At 43.1% G+C, this 25,881-nt stretch overlaps 1 pseudogene; it reads left to right on the forward strand.

The window, feature by feature from the left end:
* The first annotated feature begins 2,033 nt into the window (after positions 1-2,033).
* Positions 2,034-4,801, forward strand: LOC148523423 (SPOC domain-containing protein 1-like; annotated as a pseudogene).
* The last annotated feature ends 21,080 nt before the right edge of the window (positions 4,802-25,881 follow it).

The raw sequence follows: 25,881 nt of genomic DNA on the forward strand, positions 1-25,881 counted from the left end.
AATCGGCCCCATAGGCCACGAAATAAGTAAGGCCAATTTTACCCTTAAAATAATACAGGAGCTCAAAATCAACCATAACAAAACACATTAAAAATAGAATATCTAGATAGAGCAGGAGTCACACATAAAATACTAAGTCGTGTACAGATAATACAACAATAAAAAAAAAAAAAAATAGCAACCAAATACAGTAGAAGGGTCACATAAGAGAGTAAATTATAGAAAAGTAGATGGCTAAAGAGATAAATATAAACATAATATAAATGACTGAACAATTAAAGAAAAACATTTAAACAAATAGGACCGGTCATATCCGTAAAACAACAACTTCTATACGTCAAATGATAAAGCAAATTAATGGACTACTGCACATCAGTCCGGCCATGCCTCGGCCTCCTGTGAGAACATAGCATAAGGAGCAGTCCCGTACCAACCCACCTGAGAACAAACAGAAAAGCACAAAGCATAGAACAGCGGCAAATCCTTAAAGGAACCACAGCTAAGAACAAACGCCCTTGGTTGAAATAGATATCAAATTCTGGGAGAGTCACAGTCATAGAGAATAGAGATGTGCACTGACCCCCGTGTTTTGGTTTTGGTTTTGGATCTCCCCTGGTTTTGTATCTGGATTGATTTTGCCAAAACCTCACTTCCGTGTTTTTTTTTTCGGTTTTGGTTTTGGATCTGGATTTTTTCTTAAAAAATCATAAAAACAGCTAAAATCACATAAAATGGGCCTACAGTATTATTAACCTCAATAACATTTATTTCCACTCGTTTCCTGTCAATTTTGACCACCTCACAACTCACTATATTGTCTTCATCCAGTTTAGGCCCAAAATTTGCACCAAGCTAGCTAAGCGGCAGCAGTGGGCGGCACAAACACATGGCAGTTCAACTTCGAACATGGCACATCAGGAAACACTTTTATTATTCAAGAGAGGCCTGAGGGTGTTGGAGTATGTAGATGATGGCAGGGAAGGGACAGGAAGGGTTGATTTGATTGGTAGTAAATTTAATTACATTTTTTGATTCCGAAGAAAATTTATAAGGGAGAAGAGGAGGGGAGGAGGCATTTACAAAAAAAAATGTGATACATTCACATTAGTCCTCGCCACAGAAGAATCCTTGAGCATGGCTGCTGCTGCTGGGAGTTGATTTTCTCCCAGAAGGGGACCAGGAAGACTTCTAGTAGTGCTATCCACATGAAAAAGCATTTCCCAACCTGTACAGAGACATTAAAAAAGAAACATAGTTAGTTAGTGGCCTCAAGCGTAAGATCTATGATTTAAGGCAGGGGTAGTCAACCCTGGTCCTCATGAGCTACCAACAGTGCATGTTTTCCAGGTCTCCTCACAGAATCACAACTATAATATTCAACTCCACCTGTGTTGGTGAGTAATGAATACACCTGTGCACCAGCTAGGTAGTCTGGAAAACGTGAGGTCTCGAGGACTGAGGTTGGCTACCCCTGATTTAAGGCCTTACGTTGTGTCTTTCTTGAGAATCCTGCTCCTGATTCTGCGGCTAGGAGTGGATTTTCATCCCAGAAGCGGACCAGGAAGAGTGCTTCCAAAAACAATTGATTTAAATAATCCTTTGGATTATCTTCTGTAAAGGCATTTCAGAACCTATACAGGGACATTAAAAAAACAGAGTTACTTTTAATGGCCTTAGTTCAAACTAACATTGTTCCCACTGTCCACTTAACCATATCAGATATGTGAACAAGCGGAACAGAGCATTAAATGCAACATTTCAGATTTAAGGTTTAAGTCTTACGTTGTGTTTTTCTTGGGAATTCTTGAGCGCCATGCCTGCTTGCTGGGAGTGGATTTTCGTTATCCCAGAAGGGGACCAGGAAGCGTGCTTTCCAAAAAGAAATAAACAATTGACTTAAATAATCCTTTGGATTATCTTCTGTAAAGGCATTTCCCAACCTGTACAGGGACATTAAAAAAAAACAGAGTTAGTTAGTGGCCTTCAAATTGAAGCTATAGAAGTGGTGGCCGCACTGACGCAGCTGGTTTATTATGTGTGACAGCTCCAGAGAAATCGATGCAGAGTTCTATCAAGGAAGTGAGAAAATGGAAAAAGCATTTTATGTAGATCCTGCTAACCCTGCTGTGTCACCAGAGAACTGTGAATGTTACAGCCCATTGGGATTATTTGAGAAGTTTGTGGTGGAAACTCCATTTAACACCTTGTCTGATCCTAATTCCGATGCACAGTTTATCTCCGTGCTAAAATCTCCTCATGTGAAATGGCAGACAGACCATTCTCTGGATAACCATATTTCTAAAAATGTGAATGCACTTAGTCTGAACAATATCTCAGTGATGGAGAAGATATGCTGGATGATGAACAGAATCTCTCCTGTTAAAACTAAGAAAGAAGACCACACTTGCCAGCTGCTAGGATACTGGATTGCAGATTCCAAAGAGTACAGATACTGGATGAGCTGGAGAGTTGTTCTGACCAGATGGGTCAGGGAGAGCACATTCTCATCCAGGATGATGATGGTGACATAATACGTGAAAAGGATGGAGAACAATCTCAGACACACTTAATCACTATGCTCAATACAAAAAGGACAAGAGCCTTGTTGGCGAGCCCAGAATCCCTAAACATATCACAGACCATAGGAAAGTCAAAAAAGAAAAAGTGTAAAAGAATGAAGACTCTCTCCTCCCTGATGCTGACTTCAAGCAAGTCACCTAAAGAGATTCAGACCACCACAGTACAGACGCTATATGAATTTCTGCTGAAGAGAGTTCAGGAGACAAAAAATCTTGATGTGCATCTGGAAACATTGAAAAAAATTGGCAAAGAATGTAGAGAATGAAATTTACAACTTGTATAATACTGGTGTGAGGTACAAAAATAAGTACAGAAGTCTTCTCTTCAATCTGAAAGACGCAAAAAATAAAATTTTTCTTTCACTGTTTGGTACTAGGGGAGATCACCCCACAATGTCTTGATCAGTTGAGCCCAACAGAATTGGTTGGACTGGAGCTGACATTGAGAAAGCAGAAAAAGAGCTGCACCACAAGTGGCAGATAACTAAACTCACACACAAAGGTTTAATAGAAATAGATACAACACCAGATCAGATGTTTACTCTAAGGGATCTGTCTGATTCATCATGGTGCCTCCAAGATTGTGCAAATTCTGCCAAAAGAGAGACTGATACCACGGCTAAACATAAGAGTCACCTTCTGGATGTGAATTGTCTCATTTGCATGGGGAAAAACCAACCCTCAGATGAGATGGATCTCAGCCAGTGGACGACATTGAAAGTCACAACGGAAGACTACAGTGTGGAGAATCTTTCTTCACAGTCAGGAGAGGCCTCAGAGAACATGAAAAAAGATGCTCTAGGTGATGAACTTCAAGGGATTTCTCCATCATGTTCTGCAGTGTGGAAAGGTTTCATTCACATGTTTTCTATAAAGCAGTTCAAAGTTATAGCCTTCAAAGTGTCTGGCTATAATACCTACCTTTGCCAGGAATTACCAAAGATTATCACAAGCAAAGGATTCATCTGTTCAGAATCTGTCTGGGAACTCATGGATCATATCTGTAGCCAACTTTATTCCTACCTGAATCACAAACTGAAATGTGGAATAGTGAGCACAGACAACATGGAGGCCTTTGTTATTCTGCTGCTTGCATGCCAACCAATACCTCCCAAACTACACCCACTGGGGGAACCAGCTCTTGATAATGACCATTGCCATCTGTTGCTAGGCCTTCTTATTCCAAACCATCCATCCTGGACTTCCTGTACAAAAAGGGTGAGTAGGGTACAGAAAGAGGAGCTAGATGCCCCTGATGAAATTTTTTTTCATCTATAATAGATGATGTGGAGAGAGAAGAGCTTCAGATGTTGGAACAGGGGCTCCCATCTATTTGGCTTCCCTCCAGAGAGCAGAGCTCTGGGCCTGATTCAGAGCCGCTCATAAGCGGCCGCTCGTTCGTTCCGAGCGATGTTCGCACATCTGCGCATGCGTATGGGTTTTAGTACCAGTCAGTGCGGTCAGAAATCGTGTGCTCGCAATATAGCGAATGCCTGCTAATTTGAGTGACAGAGTAAGGCGTTTGTGGGTGGTAACAGGGGAAGGTGATTGAAAACGGGGAGTGGAGATCCGAACGCAGGCGTGCCAAACGGTCAAAACGGGCGTTTAATGGGTGTGCATAATTAACAAAGCAGCGTCATCGACCACGTCAGTTGGGTGTCTTTTAGCCAGAACTGCTCGCATGATTGCGGTAGGAAAATGCAACCACAAGAATAGCGAGCAGTTCATTCGCCCTGTCGATGTACTCGATTAATCTAATAAATAGCGGAGATGACATATAATGCGAGTGGCCAGGGGGCGTTTTTTACAAAAAAACGTCCGCATGTTTTGTTCTCTCATTCAGACCTAGAGGCGTCAACAGACTGCAAAGAGCGAACGGTCAATTTAAATAGCCAGCCCCTTTTTCTGGACGGGCAAGCGCAAATAGCGTCCTGCTCTGAATGAGGTCCTCTGTTCCTTAGGAAGTGTCTATGCCAGAGATGATAGGTAGTCTCTGTCTGTTGGTAAACACCCTTCAGGAGATGGCAACCCAGAATAACAACTATAATAATTTTGCCACTGATAACCAGCCTGATCCCTTGACAGCATCATACCCCATATGGCCAACTCATAACATGACACCCAGTATGCAGCCTCCTCTTCCTTATGACACTAATCCAGTCGCCATGGTTGATCAATCAGCCATGTGTGGTCTACCCAATTTTTGGCCTTCTATATTCTAACATCATAATAACACACTATAACACAGTAGACTTATAATCTTTGCTTTTGTTTAAATTTTTTAAAAGAACAGTTTTAGAATTTAGGATGTCCACTCTATAGGTTTGTAAATATAGGCTTTAGTTTTTTAGAGCATATAACTTTATAAGCTGTTAGGATAACATTTCTGCTATGTTTAAGATTTAAAAAAAAAAACTTTTTGTAACCCAATAACTTAAAAAAAAAAGTTTTCATTGCAATATTCATGTTTGTTTGTTTTTTTAAATAGATTTTTTTTATTTCTGGTTTTGTTTACAAAATGCAATAAAACAATTTATCAAAATAAAAAAAAAATGCTTTTGTTATTTTCACACTGGGGATGAGCCCCTGAAAGAGGCAGCAGCCCCTTGACAGACAGCAGCACAGCACCCATGCGCAAATATGCTGATTTGACAGTGACAGGTGTGGCTAACACACACACACACAAAATTGTTGCTTTTTTTATTTTGGGGGGGGCAGCACCTGCGCACCTACGCCGATGACAGTGACAGGAGTGGCTAACATGCACAAAAATATATATATATTTTTTTTTCACACTGGTGGTGGGTGAAGACGAGCACCCCTGAAGGACAGAGCACCCCTGGACAACACACCAGAACAATTAGCCTCTATATGGACAACATCAGCCAGCCAGCCCCTATATGGACAACAGTAGCCAGCCAGCCCCTATATGGACAACAGTAGCTAGCCCCTATATGGACAACAGTATCCAGCCAGCCCCTATATGGACAACAGTAGCCAGCCAGCCCCTATATAGACAACAGTATCCAGCCAGCCCCTATATGGACAACAGTAGCTAGCCAGCCCCTATATGGACAACAGTAACCAGCCATTCCCTATATGGACAACAGTAGCCAGCCAGCCCCTATATGGACAACAGTAGCCAGCCAGCCCCTATATGGACAACAGTAACCATCCAGCCCCTATATGGACAACAGTAGCCATCCAGCCCCTATATGGACAACCGTAGCCAGCCAGCCAGCCCCTATATGGACAACAGTAGCCAGCCAGCCCCTATATGGACAACAGTAGCCAGCCAGCCCCTATATGGACAACCGTAGCCAGCCAGCCCCTATATGGACAACAGTAGCCAGCCAGCCCCTATATGGACAACAGTAGCCAGCCAGCCACTATATGGACAACAGAAACCAGCCAGGCCTTATGGTCAGCATCAGCAACAGATCCCAGCTCCCTCCCTGTGCACGCACCACAGCTGGAATGAAAAATGGCGTTGATCACGGGACCTTTTATAGATTACAAAACCCACGAGAATCTGACAGCAGGATGACGACGTTTTGCCTATTTTTCAGATCCGAGCCAGGTGGGAAAACTGGAGCCGTTCTCGGATCTGAATCGTATCCCTGATGTTTGGGCGGGTTTGGATCTCTGAGAACCGAACCCGCTTATCTCTAATAGAGAAAGAAATCCCAAGATGATTTTTCACAAAAGGAGTGTAGACTGCAGAATCAGAAAATGGAGATTCAGACACTTCAACTTCCTCCTGAGGCTTCCAAGGGATACAGGAAAGAGAGAGACTAGCCTCCTGTAAGTCTCTGGGCAGAGGCATTAATAGCTAGAATGATCTGTTGTAAGGAGGTTTCCATTCTTGAGTGGAGTTCAGTGTTTCCTGGTGTTACCCACACCATGATTATTCCAACAGTATCTCCACTCTCACATCTGCCTTACCCACACTTGCATACAATGTAGACTTCCACTTGTACTCTAGGCCCTCCAGAACTGGTCCATTTTCTAGCCATTCCCTCCCCCTTTTTTCAAGATGTACTTAGTCGGAAAGAGATCAGCTCAAAGACTATATTGGAAACTGAATTGTAATAATTCACTGGGCAAAGGTTTGACACAGTTTGAGACAATCTGTGCTACCCCACAGGACCCCATGAGCACCCCATGAGCTATAGGTTACTTGTTAAAGACCCCTGGCCTTCTCCGCCTAAGGTAACATTTTCTTGGGAAAGGAACCTCCTTAAAATGCTAGATCTTTTACATTCGCTCACGCCTCTACACAGATTACATTGGTCCTGGAGACTCAGTACAAAGTCCTAATTAGGTGGTACATATGTTTTAACCAAGATGTTTCCTGGCCTGCCCAATCTTTGATGGCACTGTGGCCAGTTTCCTGGGACATTTGTTGGGATTGTCTGAAAATCCTGAAAACTAGGGAGGTTTTGAGAGATAGGGTTCCATGTGCTCTAGACTTCTGAATCCTAAATATTACTCTTACCTAATCTCCACCTACAAGAGGTCTCTCATGAGACACTTCAATTATATGGCCAAGTTGGTCTTCCCCATTTACTGGAAATCTCCCTCTCCTCCATCAATTGAGGAATGGTTTTGTAGAGTAGACTACTACATGTCATGGGAGGGCATTACCTTATCTGCATGGGTTAAGAATTGGGACTTTTCTGCCATGTACTTTAGTTGGGTGGAGATTAGGAACTCTCATGATTCTTTGAAGTTTATCACCCCTCCTAGCTGAATCTCCTATAATGTTCATCCAGCTTCACTCCGTACCCTAAGGCTGGCAATTGGGTCAGATTCCCTTGAAGACCCCCTAATCCTCTCCCCGCTCACCCCTCGCCCCTACCTCCCACTCTGTCCTGTAGAACTTTGTGTTATTCTGTGTTTTTTATTTTATATTGTAAGAAACCTGATTGGACGATGATACTGTGTAATGTTTCCTGGCTTTGGCTGGTAAAGTGCTGTATTGCCTTCCGATGATGTTTAACTAAAAAAAAAAAGAAAAGAAAAATATTCTTTTTCAGGTTAACCTCTGCTCAGGGATGAGTGTTACCCCCACAGCAGATATGTCACTGAGGGTCTACTGTGATTAGGAACATATTAGATAAGGGGCATTTTAAAGATTTGTGATCACCATATAATTACATCCACAGAGCCCCCCGGGACGTGTAAAGCAGCACAGGGTCCGCAGAATCCTACCTGTAGCTCCATTCGCTGCACCAGCAATGGCGACTGCCCCCTTCTGCTGAAGTGCTGCCCCATCACTACCGGACAGAGGTGCATATTTCAAGGTGAGAGATGGGGGCAATATATTTGCTATTATGCATGATATAGTTATAGGGAGATACATCAGTTACACATTCTCTTATTCTCTATCACAGTGGAAGACATACAATAGCCCCAGGAGTCTTAACTGGCAAAATGGGAAACGTAGACCGCAGTGATGTCCTCTGACCAACAGGGGGAGCTCTAAGAAATGCCTATTTACAGATAATGCTTGCCACCATAAATTGTAGCGACGCCATTCTTCTCCTGGACAAGAATTATTTTGCAAACCTATTTGATGACCTAATTTTGTCACCTGTAACCTGAAAAATGACTAAATAAATAACAAAACTGCAAAATATGCAATGCCATTATCTGTTACGTCTCTTACTTAAAGGCTGGGAATCATGGAGCACACATTATAGTGAGCTTAGATCAGGGCTATCATGCTAGACACCCTAAACAGGGTAACACTGTGTACATGCACATAATAATGCAGATGAGACCCTGGGAATTACACAATGGCTGTGAGGCCGCAGTCTGCATCATGTAAATGAGGTAGCAGCAGGCGGTTGAACGTATCACTACAACAATGGTTTCATAAAGATGATTGGTTACATTAAAGATCCGCCTTGTGGTGGGTGATAAGGATGACTGAGAGTAAGAACACATCCATCTACCTCATTAATGGAGGATGAAAGGGGGAGAAGACCTAAAGGTAAATATAATATATGCTGCAGATATACTTTACATGAAAGTTAATGGAGGCTAGTTCTGACCATGTCGGAGGGACCGTACACATAGAACATATCTGGGCTCTCTTAGGACGCTTGGATGGATCTGGGCTACCTATGGATCCTGAACTTGATCTTGGCTATCTCTGGATCGGATTCAGTATGGTTCAAATCCTGACAGTGGCATCCCGGCAGCTGTGAAAATCCTGATTGCCCCAAGGTAAGTATTTCCTGCTCTATTCTACCCCCTAACCCTAACCCTCCCTTATGGGTGCCTAACCCTAATCTCCCCCCCAAGTGCCTAACCCTAATCCACCCTCTCAGTGCCTAAACCTAACCCCCACTTCCCCTCTGCCTAAACCTAAGTCCCCTGGGGGGGTGCCTAACCCTAACCTCCCCCTGGTGGTGCCTAACCCTCCCTTCCCCTAGCCTAACCCTCAACTACAGGGGGGTGCCTAACCCTAAGTCCCCCCTTTGATCAGTAAGCCGGGCTCCCGACATAGGTAAAATGACAGGCGTCGGGATTTCGATGCCTGTCATTTAACCCTTTGCCGGGATTAGACAGTCGGGAAGCTGACGTCGGGATTCCCTCTGTCGGCTTCCTGACTGCTTCTCCTCTGGATCATAGACCAGATATTTGCTCCTACTGGATTTGGGTTCACACTGGATTCTGCACCATATCTGGGTTTCCTCTGGATCCTGGACAGGGTCTGGGCTTCCTCTGGATCCTGGACAGGGTCTGGGCTCCCTCTGGATTGTGGACTAGCTCTGGGCTACCTCTGGATCCTGGACAGGGTCTGGGATCCCTCTGGATTGTGGACTGGATCTGAGATACCTCTGGAAACCTAAAATTGTCAGCTCTCTCTCTCTCTCTGGCAGCCTTCTCTTTTCATACCCATAATATAAAAGACAAATAGAGCCACAACATACCTTAAAATTGTTAACAGAATTAGCACACCAAGATCCTCTTAAGAATCCTCCAGATGTTCTATAGTAGTTGCTGTTTCAGTTCTATTTTACAACTAGTCTGACATTGGTCCAGAGGGAACCCAGGTGCCTGCTGGCTCCAAGGAAAGGTGCTTGGGACTTACAGTGGGTTCACCTCCTGAGTGACATACAATATAGACCAGTGGTTCTGAAACTTGGTCCTCAGGACCCCACACAGGTCACCTGTTCAATGTCACCCAGCAGGTACACAGGTGTAATTATTACCCACTGACACATTTTAAAAGATCCACAGGTGGAGCTAATTATTTCACTTGTGATTCTGTGAGGAGACCTGGAAAACATGACCTGTTTGGGGTCCAGAGGACCAAGTTTGAGAACCTGTGATATAGACATAAAAGCAAAGGAACCTACCTTAAGTCAAATAGTAGTGTAGTCCTCTTTCTCCATATCTCCTTATATAAAGTTAGTAGTATAGTCTTCTATCTCCTTATATAGTTAGTAGTGTAGTTCTCTATCTTCTTATATAAAGTTAGTAGTGTAGTCCTCTATCTCCATATCGCCATATATAAAGTTAGTAGTATAGTCCTCTATCTCCATATCTCCTTATATAAAGTTAGTAGTGTAGCTCTCTATCTCCATATCTCCTTATATAAAGTTAGTAGTGTAGCTCTCTATCTCCATATCTCCTTATATAAAGATAGTAGTGTAGCCCTCTATCTCCATATCTCCTTATATAAAGTTAGTAGTGTAGCTCTCTATCTCCAAATCTCCTTATATAAAGTTAGTAGTGTAGCTCTCTATCTCCATATCTCCTTATATAAAGTTAGTAGTCTAGTCCTCTATCTCCATATCTCCTTATATCAAGTTAGTATTGTAGCCCTCTATCTCCATATCTCCTTATATAAAGTTAGTAGTGTAGCTCTCTATCTCCATATCTCTTTATATAAAGTTAGTTCTATAGTCCTCTATCTCCATATCTTCTTATTTCAAGTTAGTAGTGTAGCCCTCTATCTCCATATCACCTTATATCAAGTTAGAAGTGTAGCCCTATCACTCTATATCTCCTTATATCAAGTTAGTAGTGTAGCTCTCTATCTCCATATCTCTTTATATAAAGTTAGTAGTGTAGCCCTCTATCTCCATATCTCCGTATATAAAGTTAGTAGTACAATCCTATATCTCCATATCTCCTTATATAAAGTTAGAAGTATAGTCCTCTATCTCCATACATAAAGTTAGTAGTATAGTCCTCTATCGCCTTATATAAAGTTAGTAGTGTAGCCCTCTATCTCCATATCTCCTTATACAAAGTTAGTAGTGTAGCCCTCTATCTCCATATATCCTTATATAAAGTTAGTAGTGTAGCTGTCTATCTCCATATATCCTTATATAAAGTTAGTAGTGTAGCTGTCTATCTCCATATCTCCTTATATCAAGTTAGTAGTGTAGCCCTCTATCTCCATATCTCCTTATATAAAGTTAGTTGTGTAGCTCTCTATCGCCATATCTCTTTATATAAAGTTAGTTGTATAGTCCTCTATCTCCATATCTCCTTATTTCAAGTTAGTAATGTAGCCCTCTACCTCCATATCTCCTTATATCAAGTTAGTAGTGTAGCCCTATCACTCTATATCTCCTTATATCAAGTTAGTAGTGTAGCCCTATCACTCCATATCTCCTTATATCAAGTTAGTAGTGCAGCTCTCTATCTCCATATCTCTTTATATAAAGTTAGTAGAGTAGCCCTCTATCTCCATATCTCCTTATATAAAGTTAGTAGTATAATCCTCTATCTCCATATCTCCTTATATAAAGTTAGTAGTATAATCCTCTATCTCCATATATAAAGTTCGTATCATAGTCCTCTATCTCCTTATATCAAGTTAGTAGTGTAGCCCTCTATCTCCATATCTCCTTATATAAAGTTAGTAGCATAATCCTCTATCTCCATATATAAAGTTCATAGTATAGTCCTCTATCTCCTTATATAAAGTTAGTAGTGTAGCTCTCTATCTCCATATCTCCTTATATAAAGTTAGTAGTGTAATCCTCTATCTCCATATATAAAGTTCGTGACATAGTCCTCTATCTCCTTATCTCAAGTTAGTAGTGTAGCTCTCTAGCTCCATATCTCCGTATATAAAGTTAGTAGTATAGTCCTCTATCTCCATATCTCCGTATATAAAGTTAGTAGTATAGTCCTCTATCTCCATATCTCCGTATATAAAGTTAGTAGTATAGTCCTCTATCTCCATATCTCCTTATATAAAGTTAGTAGTCTAGTCCTCTATCTCCATATCTCCTTATATAAAGTTAGTAGTATAGTGCTCTATCTCCATATCTCCTTATATCAAGTTAATAGTGTAGCCCTCTATCTCCATATCTCCTTATATCAAGTTAGTAGTGTAGCTCTCTATCTCCTTATCTCTTTATATAAAGTTAGTAATGTAGTCCTCTATCTCCATATCGCCTTATATCAAGTTAGTAGTGTAGCCCTCTATCTCCATATCTCCTTATATCAAGTTAGTAGTGTAGCCCTCTATCTCCATATCTCCTTATATCAAGTTAATAGTGTAGCCCTCTATCTCCATATCTCCGTATATAAAGTTAGTAGTATAGTCCTCTATCTCCTTATCTCTTTATATAAAGTTAGTAGTATAGTCCTCTATCTCCTTATATAAAGTTAGTAGTGTAGCCCTCTATCTCCATATCTCCTTACATAAAGTTAGTAGTGTAGCTCTCTATCTCCTTATCTCTTTATATCAAGTTAGTAGTGTAGCCCTCTACCTCCATATCTCTGTATATAAAGTTAGTAGTGTAGCCCTCTACCTCCATATCTCCTTATATAAAGTTAGTAGTGTAGCCCTCTATCTCCATATCTCCTTATATCAAGTTAATAGTGTAGCCCTCTATCTCCATATCTCCTTATATCAAGTTAGTAGTGTAGCCCTCTATCTCCATATATAAAGTTAGTAGTATAGTCCTCTATCTCCATATCTCCTTATATAAAGTTAGTAGTATAGTCCTCTATCTCCATATCTACTTATATAAGGTTAGTAGTGTAGTCCTCTATCTCCATATCTCTGTATATAAAGTTAGTAGTGTAGCCCTCTATCTCCATATCTCCTTATATCAAGTTAGTAGTGTAGCCCTCTACCTCCATATCTCTGTATATAAAGTTAGTAGTATAGTCCTCTATCTCCATATCTCCTTATATAAAATTAGTAGTATAGTCCTCTATCTCCATATCTCCATATATAAAGTTAGTAGTGTAGCTCTCTATCTCCAAGTCTCTTTATATAAAGTTAGTAGTGTAGTCCTCTATCTATATATGTCCATATATAAAGTTAGTAGTGTAGCTCTCTATCTCCATGTCTCTTTATATAAAGTTAGTAGTATAGTCCTCTATCTCCATATCTCCTTATATAAAGTTAGTAGTATAGTCCTCTATCTCCATATCTACTTATATAAGGTTAGTAGTGTAGTCCTCTATCTCCATATCTCTGTATATAAAGTTAGTATTGTAGCCCTCTATCTCCATATCTCCTTATATCAAGTTAGTAGTGTAGCCCTCTACCTCCATATCTCTGTATATAAAGTTAGTAGTATAGTCCTCTATCTCCATATCTCCTTATATAAAGTTAGTAGTATAGTCCTCTATCTCCATATCTCCTTATATCAAGTTAGTAGTGTAGCCTTCTATCTCCATATCTCTGTATATAAAGTTAGTAATGTAGCCCTCTACCTCCATATCTCCTTATATAAAGTTAGTAGTGTAGCCCTCTATCTCCATATATAAAGGTAGTAATGATTCTCTCCATGATGTGTCATGTACAGAGAAATAAGAACAATCTATTGCAGACAATTCATATATAAAAATCACATAGTGATAAGAGAAGCATAGCTCATATCCAGGTGCCCAGTACTGCGACAATCTAGTTATCTGCGACAGATGCTGGGTCCTTTTACACAGATATTTAGATTTGCAAAGTCGCAGGTCTCTGTCACAATAATCTCCCGGCAGCTGCGCCATTTGCATGTTTTCCCTCAGCAGTTACATACACATACGCCATTGCAATGCCGATAGTGTACAACTGTGGTGCAGGCCCATCGTTTCCCCACCTGCCGTCCCTATTGTTTGAGCTATTCTATATCAGCAGGGTTCATTGTCGGGCTCATACCCCACTGCTGCTACTTTCCCAGCGACTCACACGGCCGCACTCACTTGTTTCTCATCTATCCTCCCTGCCCATGGCAGGACAGTACAGCCTACAGCCCCAGATGCTACTGTACACTGCCCCAGGGGCTGGCTGGCAACTTTTAGCCTGGGGGGCAAATGCATGCAGGAGGCCCTGGCAGAGGGGTAGCGTGTAGCCAGGGTGCCCGATGAACGTGCGTGCTACGGCGCCCCCCCCCTCAAGTGTTCCAGGGAGGAGGCGGGTCCATATGGGATGAATGTAAAGTAAAAATAAAGATTAGGAACAGCTCCATCGTGGTGCCCATATGCAGTGCCCCCCTGTGCCCCAGGAGAGGACCCCCTTATGCAGGCCTCCAGTAGTGCCCCCAGTAGTGATCCCCCCTATGCAGTGACCCTTATACAGTGCCCCCAGTAGTGGTCCCCCCTGTGCAGTGCCCCTTGTGCCCCCAGTAGTAAGCCCCTTATATAGTGCCCCCATTAGTGGTACCCCCTATGCAGTGCTCCTTATATAGTGCCTCCAGTAGCAGTCCACACCCCAGGCAGTGCCCCCAATAGTGGTAACCCTTATACAGTGCCCGTTAAATAGTGGCCCCAGTTGTAGTCTCCCCCCTATGCAGTACCCCCAGTATTGCCCTTTTTATAGAGCCCCCAGCAGTGGTCCCTCAATGCAGTGCCCCCAATGGTAGTCCCCTCCCCCCATGTAGTGCTCCTAGTAGTAGTCCCCTCCCCCCTATGAATTGCCCCTAGTAGTCCCCTCCCCTTGTAGTGCTCCTAGTAGTAGTAGTCCCCCCCTTGTAGTGCCCCCAGTAGTAGTCCCCCCAGTTGTAGCCCCCCCCTTGAAGTGCCCCCAGTTATAATCCCCAGTAGTGGTCCCCCCTTGTAGTGCCCTCCCCCCTGTAGTGCCCCCAGTAGTGATCTCCCCCTTGTAGTACCCCAAGTAGAGGTCTCCCTCTTGTAGTGCCCCCAGTAGTAGTCCCTCCCTCTTGTAGTGCCCCCAGTCCAGTAGTGGTTCCCCCTTGGTAGTGCCACCAGTAGTCCCCCCCCAGTAGTAGTAGTCCCCCCCTTGTAGTGCCCTCCCCCCTGTAGTGCCCCCAGTAGTGATCTCCCCCTTGTAGTACCCCAAGTAGAGGTCTCCCTCTTGTAGTGCCCCCAGTAGTAGTCCCTCCCTCTTGTAGTGCCCCCAGTCCAGTAGTGGTTCCCCCTTTGTAGTGCCACCAGTAGTCCCCCCCCCAGTAGTAGTAGTCCCCCCCTTGTATTGCCCCCATTAGTAGTAGTCCCCCCCTTGCAGTGCCTCCAGTAGTGGTTCCCCCCTTGTGGTGCCCCCAGTAGTGGTCCCCCCCTTGTAGTGCCAGCCTCCCCCCCTAGTAGACTCATGTAAAAAACACTTACCTGAATCCCTGCTCCCGCCGTTGCCATCCGCTCCTCCATCTGTCCTTCCCAGGCCGTGCCTCTCTGCATTATGGGAGAGACGTCATATGACGTCATGACGCCTCTCCCATTGTCCACTGCAGGAGCCAGAAGATGGAGAGGCTCCCGCATGTGGGCGCAGCAGCAGCTAATGAGAGTCTGACAGACTCTCATTGGCTGCTGATCAAAACAAACACACAGCTGCCGGAGCCGGCGGCTGTGTGTTTGTCACTTGTGTAGCACTGACCGAACTCTGTCCGGTCATCGCTAGACACTTGGTGCAGTCTGTGTCACAGTGACACAGACTGCCCGCGGCCCACGGCCCACATGACGCTGCGGCCTGGGGGGCACATGGCACCCTGCCCCATGGCCCAGCCCGCCACTGCACTGCCCCCAGCCTGTGACTCCTTCCCCAGTGCCCGCTATACATGTGAAAGAAGGTCCAGGTGTTACACTTACAGTACACTGCCCCCAGGCTGTGGCTCCTTCCCCAGTGCCCACTATACATGTGACAGAAGATCCGGGGGAATTGGTATGTAAGTGCAGTTCGATTCCCGGCAGCGTCAGGCCTACAGTGGAACAGATCCCGGCAGCAGCGGGCTGACAGCGCTGGAATTCCTGATCGCCCCTAGGTAAGTATTATCTAACCTACCCCACTAACCCTCCCTTAGGGGTGCTTAACCCTAACCTTCCCCTAGTTCCTAACCCTAATCCCCCCCTCTAAATGCCTAAACCTAACCCCCCCTTCCCCACTGCCTGAACCTAAGTCCCCCGGGGGGTGCCTAACAATAAGTCCCACCTTGGAGCCCTAAATCTAACCCACCGCTGGCTGTCCGCTCTCGTCGTCCGGCATCCCTTTGATCGGGTTGCCAGGCGCTGGTCTACCGGCATCGGTGAAATGAGCGGCGTCTACATCTAGATGCCTGTCATTTCACCCTCACCGGGATATGACAGTCGGGAAGCCGGCTGTAAGTATAATGTCAGACGGCTTCCCAAGTACACTGCCCCCAGCCTGTGCTCCTTCCCCAGAGCCCACTATATAGGTGACAGAAGATCCGGGTGTTACACTTACAGTACACTGCCCCCAGCCTGTGCTCCTTCCCCAGTGCCCACTATACAGGTGACAGAAGATCCGGGTGTTACACTTACAGTACATTGCCCCCAGCCTGTGCTCCTTCCCCAGAGCCCACTATATAGGTGACAGAAGATCCGGGTGTTACACTTACAGTACATTGCCCCCAGCCTGTGCTCCTTCCCCAGAGCCCACTATATAGGTGACAGAAGATCCGGGTGTTACACTTACAGTACATTGCCCCCAGCCTGTGCGCCTTCCCCAGTGCCCACTATACAGGTGACAAGAAGTTCCGGGTGTTACACTTACAGTACATTGCCCCCGGCCTGTGCTCCTTCCCCAGAGCCCACTATATAGGTGACAGAAGATCCGGGTGTTACACTTACAGTACATTGCCCCCAGCCTGTGCGCCTTCCCCAGTGCCCACTATACAGGTGACAAGAAGTTCCGGGTGTTACACTTACAGTACATTGCCCCCAGCCTGTGCTCCTTCCCCAGTGCCCACTATACAGGTGACAAGAAGTTCCGGGTGTTACACTTACAGTACATTGCCCCCGGCCTGTGCTCCTTCCCCTGTGCCCACTATACAGTTGACAGAAGATCTGGGTGTTACACTTACAGTACATTGCCACCAGCCTGTGCTCCTTCCCCAGTGCCCACTATACAGGTGACAAAAGATCCGGGTGTTACACTTACAGTACATTACCTCCAGCCTGTGCTCCTCCCCCAGTGCCCACTATACAGGTGACAGAAGATCCGGGTGTTACACTTACAGTACATTGCTCCCAGCCTCTGCTCCTTCCCCAGTGCCCACTATATAGGTGACAAGAAGTTCCGGGTGTTACACATACAGAACATTGCCTCCAGCCTGTGCTCCTCCCCCAGTGCCCACTATACAGGTGACAGAAGATCCGGGTGTTACACTTACAGTACATTGCTCCCAGCCTCTGCTCCTTCCCCAGTGCCCACTATATAGGTGACAAGAAGTTCCAGGTGTTACACAAACAGTACATTGCCTCCAGTCTGTCCTCCTTCCCCAGTACCCACTATACAGGTGACAGAAGATCCGGGTGTTACACTTACTCTGCACTTTGAGCTGAAGAACCTTGGAATGTATAAACATGCAGATAGTGTTATGAATAAACTGTGTATCCTTACACTCCAACATGTACAAATAACAATGACTGCTGTAGTGATATATAATGTTAATGTTTTTATATGTTGCAAAGTAAGAACACTGTGCTTTATATTGTTGTACGACATGCAAATATAGCCAGAGGGAATCTTGAAACCATGACTCATGTTTGTGTTGATTCCGTCTCCTGAGATCTCAGTAATACAAGGGTCTGACATACACTAATGAGCTTGGGCTGGTGATTAATTACAGAAGATTGATTCCGATCTATCACTTGTAGTATTGCGTACCGAGATTCCTATCCCTGATCGGTGGACGGACATGTTGAGAGTGACCGGGACAGTGGATTCTAGCTTTAAACCCGGGATGAGTCATTTTTGCTCAAACTGGACTGTCCTTTTTCTGGAAACTTCCGTGTCTGTCTAGGGATTCAGGTCTGGAAATCTGTCTCTCAGACTCTTGTTTTTTGTTTTGGTTTTGGTTTTTATTATATGAAATGACATTTCCAATGAATCTTTAAATATGTATAAAGATTATAATCCTTATAGATTTGAATATGAACAAATATGTTATTGTGTTTAACAGTTAACAGATAATTTGTTTCCCTGATTAGCATTATCCCTTATTGTCCCTTGATACATCTTGTGATCCTTATACTTCTAGAGTGAATAGACATAGAGGTGCCTTTTGTTTTTGGTAGGGTGTCATATTGATGGTGATTATCTTAACACCAGACTAGGAGAATTTGGGGATTTGTTTATAACAACTTTGCCAATCAATTTACAACCCAAAGGTACAGTCATAGTGTGCCCAGCACTACTAAACAGACCCACTTTAGTAACAGAAGATACAAAAGTGTCTGTGTCTGTCTTCTTCCTCTAAATAGGAACTGCTACCCACAATAGGATTTTGGTGAACCCACAATAGGGTTTTGGTGAACCTACAATAGGTTTTGGTGAACCCACAGATATGGGTAAAGTGGACAGCAAAATCTGTCCAGCTGTCAAACCCCCATGGATATTATACATACAGTGTTAGGTCCTGGGGTAACAGAAGGAATGGAGATGGCACACTTGATCCGATTAAAATTACAACAGATACGTAAGTCATATGGCTCCTGCATAAAGAGAAACAAACTTGAAGGCAAACGTTGAATTAGCTAAAAGTGTTAAAACAGGTCTTGTTAGACAAAGAGTCACAAGAAAGGGAATAAGAAATTAATTGTATGTACTTTAAGGATTATTTTGAAGAAACATCTGTAAGGACAGTAGGTCTAAAATTGTTCAGTAAAGAATGTTGTTAAAAATAAGTAGCTATGCCCTGACATAGACTGTAAAGCTTGTGATGATTTGGAATTGTGGTGCTGTAAATTGTAGAGTTTGTAAACTGAAGGTATCATATACTGAACCCTGAAAAGATACCAAAAATTAGAATAAGAATAATAAAAATACATAGAAATGTGAACATCCTCGATAAAATTGTGGAGAGTGCTAAATTGATTATGATTTTAATTGTAAAGATAAGTGCATGTAAAAATTGCAAAAGGTAGATTTCAGATATGTATTAAAAAATTTGAGTTTAATCCTACATGTTTGGGGATGCCCATACAATGTAATGGTTCAGTTGTTGTTTTGTAAAGAAATTGATTTTGCATCAGATGCTGAAGTTTTGCTATTGAGTTTTGCTATTATGTGTCTGAGATCTGCCAATCTCCCTTTAAGAAATTCTGAAGAGAGAGGGAGTGAGTGTTCACAAGAAGTTGAGATACGAAGAGAAGTATGTGAAGTTATACAGATAGAACTTCAGACTGAGATTAAGAAATGTATTCACACTACAGAAAATGTGTTTGACCAAAGAAGTGATTGTGTGATACAAATGTCTGATGATTTGCCATAAAATAAACAAAATGTTAAAATCCATAAATAAGTATTAGTGAGCTTAACAAGTAGTTAACGTAGAAGATACATAAATTAAGGTGTATGTTCAATGACATTTAAATGTGATGTTAGTGAAATATTCAAAGATTTGAAAGTATGACATAATTGTTCACAAAAGGCTCAGTGAAAAATCTCTGTGTATGCTGAGTTTTGTCTTACTGATATTTTTCTCTGTAAAGAGAGGAGTGACATTACACAGGCCAGCGGGCAAATCAAGATTGTTTTTACTTTTTAATATGAGCCTTTGTTTTGTTGCAAAAAGTGTTTTTATTTTTTGCTATTGACCTTTGTTTTAGTGATACTATGTAAATATGTATGAGTGTTGTATGGTTATGGTATTATGGGGACAATGTAAGTAATGCTGTCCACCTTTACTTTAATCCTGTACCAGGACTTATAAGGTTATTGCTACTTACATATATGTTACCCACAGTGAGTAAGTTGGATTGTAACATTGAAGTGTTTACAACAAGTGTTTACATAAACAATCATAAGAAGATAGCCCTCAGAATCATCTACCTCTCAATATGACCAGTCATAGAGTCCCGCAATATATTGTACCCATCTGGGGCTGCTAAAAATGTTATTCAGTTCAAATTAATCTCATCAGAACATTTGACCTCCTCTGTAGTCCTGGCCACTGGCCTGGATGGTCAAATACAGTATTTACAAAAGACAAATCCATTGCAGATTATTGTAAATAATGGTGTAATAGCCTCAGGTGACTGCCTACCTAATCTTTTAGAGACAGATTTATGGTCAGCATTAAATGCTACAATAACATACAAAGATGGGGAAGTGACTTTAGCTCATTAATGTTGTTAACACTGAAAGTCTATACTGAAATGAGATGTTTGCTAAAGGCCCTGATATGTTATGGGCACAGGGTAAAACAGATATAAGTCTACTGCCCATTTAAATTAAACTTAAAGCTAACATGTGTGGCCAGTTAAACAATACCCCTTCAGATCAGATCAAGTAACCAAATAGGTAGAAGGTTACAAGTTTAATACACTAACGGTACCTGATCTGGACACCTGGTTGAATGGCATACCACCCACCTCATAGTGTTTACTGCCTTTTAGGCCATAACAGAAGAAGCAGTATGTTTAGTCTACACTGCCACAAGGGTGTGCTGCAAGTTTTAATGTTAAAAGATTGGCTGTTTGCCAGTGCAATCATAATCGTTATAATTTATGTAAATAAATTGTAACTTTTGTATAATGCAAATAAGGGATTGATACAACAGAATCCCCTTACATTAACATATGAATAAATGGAAGTTTATCATGTTGTAATACAAGATATTGTTGGTGCATCAGCATTGGTTTTACCTAATTATAGTAAGCTGTATATACTGTTTTGTCATAAGTCTAACTCACATGCTCAGGGGTCCTTAAACAATCACATGGAAACTCTTGTCACCTAAACCCTGTAAAGTGCTGACATAATGTTGGAATACCCCTTAACCCTTATAATAATGGTTGAATCCTGCTTTCGCAGGTTTCAAAAGATGGGAGAGTATAGTGATAATATACAAGTAATTACTGACAAGGAGGACACTGAAAATATAACAAAAATATATTTTCCTGATCATGATTGTATTGAACTAATGAAGCAGGAATCATTGTCCTTATATAACTTTTCAAATGTTTCTTTTGAAGATAGAGTTCCATACACAAGATATGTTTTTTACATCAGAGCACTGTCTACTGCATTCCAGTTATCCCAAAGGCTCGTAGTGATAAAAATGAGGGTACACTTGAGAGACTACACCCAAAGCTGAAGACAATAGACTGGTAGACCAGGCCACACGTGCTGCTGCCATAAGTCACTGCTCCCAAGGGCAACCCACTTATGTGGTAGATCCCGTCCCTAAGATTGATGTAAGTTCCCTCACAATGCTCCAGTTACAAGCTCCAGAGGCTGAGAAAAGCAAAGCTAGGAGCTAAAGATAAATTGTGAGTGGGGGGAAGGTCAACGTTTAGGCCTACCAAAAACACTTTACCCAGTTATGACCCAAATAATATATGGTGAGGTGCACTTGGGGAAGGATACAATGGTGGCTATCACCAACTTTAATTGGATAGCTCTGGGTTTTGCACAGACAGCACAGGCCTTTGAAACAAGGTGTCTAATATGTGCATTGGACAATCCGGGTAAGACTGTCCCAACCCCTTTGAAAAGTACTCCCCAGACTCTGTGTTTCTAACAAGTACTCCCTAGACTCTGTGTTTCTTATAAAGGATACAAATTGATTTTATACCACTGCCCAAATGTTCTGAATGTGATGTCCTCTTGTACGAGCCTCATCAGTTACTTGCCCGGAGGGTAGGCATGTTGGAGGGCAGATGCAAAAACAATGGCCGAGGTAATTAAGAGAATTAAGAAAATCTTGATTAAGGTCAACTGCAGATATGGTGTACTATGTATCAATTTTACAGAAACAATGAACTAAAATACATAGTTAGGTATTTTCTTCTTTTCCAGTCCTTTATCTTGATACAGGAACCCACTGTTTATTACCAGGAGATTGGATGATAATTTGGACATATACCAGGAAGGCTATTGAGCCCAGATTTGAAAGTTTATTCCAAATCTTGATGAGTACATTTGTTTCAGTGAAAATTCATGGGACGGACACCTGAATATATGCCTCCGATTGCAAAGTCTTCATCCGAGGGGAGTTGGAGTAATTTGATATTATGAATAGATACATGTTCCTGGGCCCCAAGTCAGACATAGGCTTGTGGAAATGTATATTTTGCTTTGCTTTGTTATAAGTTTAATTTTAGCTTTAAAACTTTGAGTTGTTATCACAAGTATTAAGCTGAGTAATTGGATATACTGTATAGTTTTATATGAAGAGATGAAGCAGTAACAATATCTAGACTTAATGTATAGTATGTTCACCATATAGAAGCTTTAAGCCAAATTGTTTGATAATGTTAGAGATTAAATATTTGATGTACTTAAAATAATCTCTAATGAACTGCAAAGTAAAGTGAAGGTTATGGGACAGTTTAAACTGATCCTCAACTACCTTACGGCTGCTTTATAAGATATGTGTCTTATAGTGAGACTAGCCTGCTGTAATGTATATAGCTGATAACTTTTCTGACCTGATACATGGACACGTGAAGAAAATCAAGAAACTGAGAGACCAGTCTAGGAAGACACATGGTAATCCAGAGAATGATCTTGATGAAAATTAATGGTTTTCCTAATTAAACCCAGCTAAATGGTTTAATGAATTTAGTAGATGGATATCAGGAATTCTTTCAATTATTGATAAAGGTTTAGCTTTGGTTGTAATCATTTAGATTATTATAAAACTTGTTATTTTCCTGGTTAAGATGTTACTTACACTTGACTGTTGTTCTCCAAGGAGACTACACTAAAGGCCTTGATGATGACTCAAGTCTATGATAGCATCTGTGCCTAAGACAACATTGCAAGTTGTACCATTTGTGGAACCAGCCTCATTGAGGATGACAAGCAAACATGTGGACAATGCAAGACTATCATCATTTCCCTGAATATTCATGACAAGATGGGCTGAATAAGAGACAATTAGAGAGTAAGGACCGTGGACTTGCTTTATGGGGAATGGATCAATGCGTAATCCTATGAATGGGTTCCTGTAGATGGAATTTATATATAAATGTACCTATACTTAGTATAGCAAGATCGTGTTCCTCCTAGGTAGACAGTATAGAGTAATGTTATGAATAAAAGATGGGAATATGATAAATCTGTTATTAAGCTATCCACCTAAGACTCCATCTTAGGTGGATAGCTTAAGATGAATAACTTAAAGGCATACAAGATGGTGTGTGCCTTTAAGTTATTCATAGATTTAAATGTATAATATTACAAAGACTGATTTCTGCTGAGCTTTGGGCTGAAGAACCTTGGAATGAATAAACATGCAGATAGTGAAATGAATAAGACTGTGTATCCTTACCCCCCCTAACACTCCCACGTGTACAAATAACAATGACTGCTATAGTGAGATATAATGTGAATGTTTTCATATGTTGCAAAGTAAGAATGCTGTGCTTTATATTGTTGTACGACATGCAAATATATAGCCAGAGGGAATCTTGAAACCATGACTGATGTTTGAGTTAATTCCGTCTCCTGAGATCTCAGTAATACAAGGGTCTGACATACACTAAGGAGCATGGGCTGGTGATTATTTATAGAAGATTTATTCTGATCTATCACTGGAGACAGAAGATCCAGGTGTTACACTTACAGTACACTGCCCCCAGCCTGTGCTCCTTCCCCAGTGCCCACTATACAGGTGATAGAAGATCGGGGTGTTACACTTACAGTACACATTGCCCCCAGCCTGTGCTCCTTCCCCAGTGCCCACTATACAGGTGATAGAAGATCCGGGTGTTACACTTACAGTACATTGCCCCCAGCCTGTGCTCCTTCCCCAGTGCCCACTATACAGATGATAGAAGATCGGGGTGTTATACTTACAGTACACATTGCCCCCAGCCTGTGCTCCTTCCCCAGTGCCCACTATGCAGGTGATAGAAGATCCGGGTGTTACACTTACAGTACATTGCCCCCAGCCTGTGCTCCTTCCCCAGTGCCCACTATACAGGTGATAGAAGATCTGGGTGTTACACCTACAGTACATTGCCCCCAGCCTGTGCTCCTTCCCCAGTGCCCACTATACATGAGACAGAAGATCCGGGTGTTACACTTACAGTACTCTGCCCCCAGCCTGTGGCTCCTTCCCCAGTGCCCACTATACAGGTGACAGATGATCCGGGTGTTACACTTAAAGTACATTTCCCCCAGCCTGTGCTCCTTCCCCAGTACCCACTATACAGGTGACAGAAGATACGGGTGTTACACTTAAAGTACATTTCCCCCAGCCTGTGCTCCTTCCCCAGTACCCACTATACAGGTGACAGAAGATCCGGGTGTTACACTTAAAGTACATTTCCCCCAGCCTGTGCTCCTTCCCCAGTACCCACTACACAGGTGGCAGAAGATCTGGGTGTTACACTTACAGTACATTGCCCCCAGCCCGTGCTCCTTCCCCAGTGCCCACTATACAGGTGACAGAAGATCCAGGTGTTACACTTAAAGTACATTTCCCCCAGCCTGTGCTCCTTCCCCAGTACCCACTACACAGGTGGCAGAAGATCTGGGTGTTACACTTACAGTACATTTCCCCCAGCCTGTGCTCCTTCCCCAGTGCCCACTATACAGGTGACAGAAGATCCGGGTGTTACACTTAAAGTACATTTCCCCCAGCCTGTGCTCCTTCCCCAGTACCCACTACACAGGTGGCAGAAGATCTGGGTGTTACACTTACAGTACATTGCCCCCAGCCTGTGCTCCTTCCCCAGTTCCCTCTATACAGGTGACAGAAGATCCGGGTGTTAAACTTACAGTACAATGCCCCCAGCCCGTGCTCCTTCCCCAGTGCCCACTATACAGGTGACAGAAGATCCGGGTGTTACACTTACAGTACTCTGCCCAGCCTGTGGCTCCTCCCCCAGTGCCCACTATACAGGAGACAGAAGATCCGGGTGTTACACTTACAGTACATTGCGACCAGCCTATGGCTCCTTCCCCAGTGCCCACTATACAGGTGACAGAAGATCTGGGTGTTACACTTACAGTACATTGCCCCCAGCTTATGGCTCATTCCCCAGTGCCCACTATACAGGTGACAGAAGATCAGAGTGTTACACTTACAATACATTGCCCCCAGGCTATGGCTCCTTCCCCAGTGCCCACTAAACAGGTGACAGAAGATCCAGGTGTTACACTTACAGTACACTGCCCCAGCCTCTGCTCCTTCCCCAGTGCCCAGTATACAGAAGATCCGGGTGTTACACTTACAGTACACTGACCCAGCCTGTGCTCCTTCCCCAGTACCCACTATACAGGTGACAGAAGATTCGGGTGTTACACTTAAAGTACATTTCCCCAGCCTGTGCTCCTTCCCCAGTGCCCACTATACAGGTGACAGAAGATCCGGGTGTTACACTTACAGTACATTGCCCCCAGCCTGTGCTTCTTCCCCAGTACCCACTATACAGGTGACAGAAGATCCGGGTGTTACACTTACAGTACATTGCCCCCAGCCTGTGCTTCTTCCCCAGTACCCACTATACAGGTGACAGAAGATTCGGGTGTTACACTTACAGTACACTGCCCCTAGCCTGTGCTCTTTCCCCAGTGCCAACTATACAGGTGACAGAAGATCCAGGTGTTACACTTACAGTACACTGCCCCCAGCCTGTGACTCCTTCCCCAGTGCCCACTATACAGGTGGCAGAAGATCCGGGAGTTACACTTACAGTACATTACCCCCAGCCTGTGCTCCTTCCCCAGTGCCCACTATACAGGTGGCAGAAGATCCGGGTGTTACACTTACAGTACTCTGCCCCCAGCCTGTGGCTCCTTCCCCAGTGCCCACTATACAGGTGACAGAAGATCCGGGTGTTACACTTACAGTACATTGCCCCCAGCCTGTGCTCCTTCCCCAGTGCCCAGTATACAGGTGACAGAAGATCAGGGTGTTATACTTACAGTACACTGACCCAGCCTGTG

The sequence above is a fragment of the Taudactylus pleione genome, unplaced genomic scaffold (genome assembly GCF_031769625.1).
Source record: "Taudactylus pleione unplaced genomic scaffold, aTauple2 ptg000134l, whole genome shotgun sequence".
NCBI classification, from domain to species: domain Eukaryota; kingdom Metazoa; phylum Chordata; class Amphibia; order Anura; family Myobatrachidae; genus Taudactylus; species Taudactylus pleione.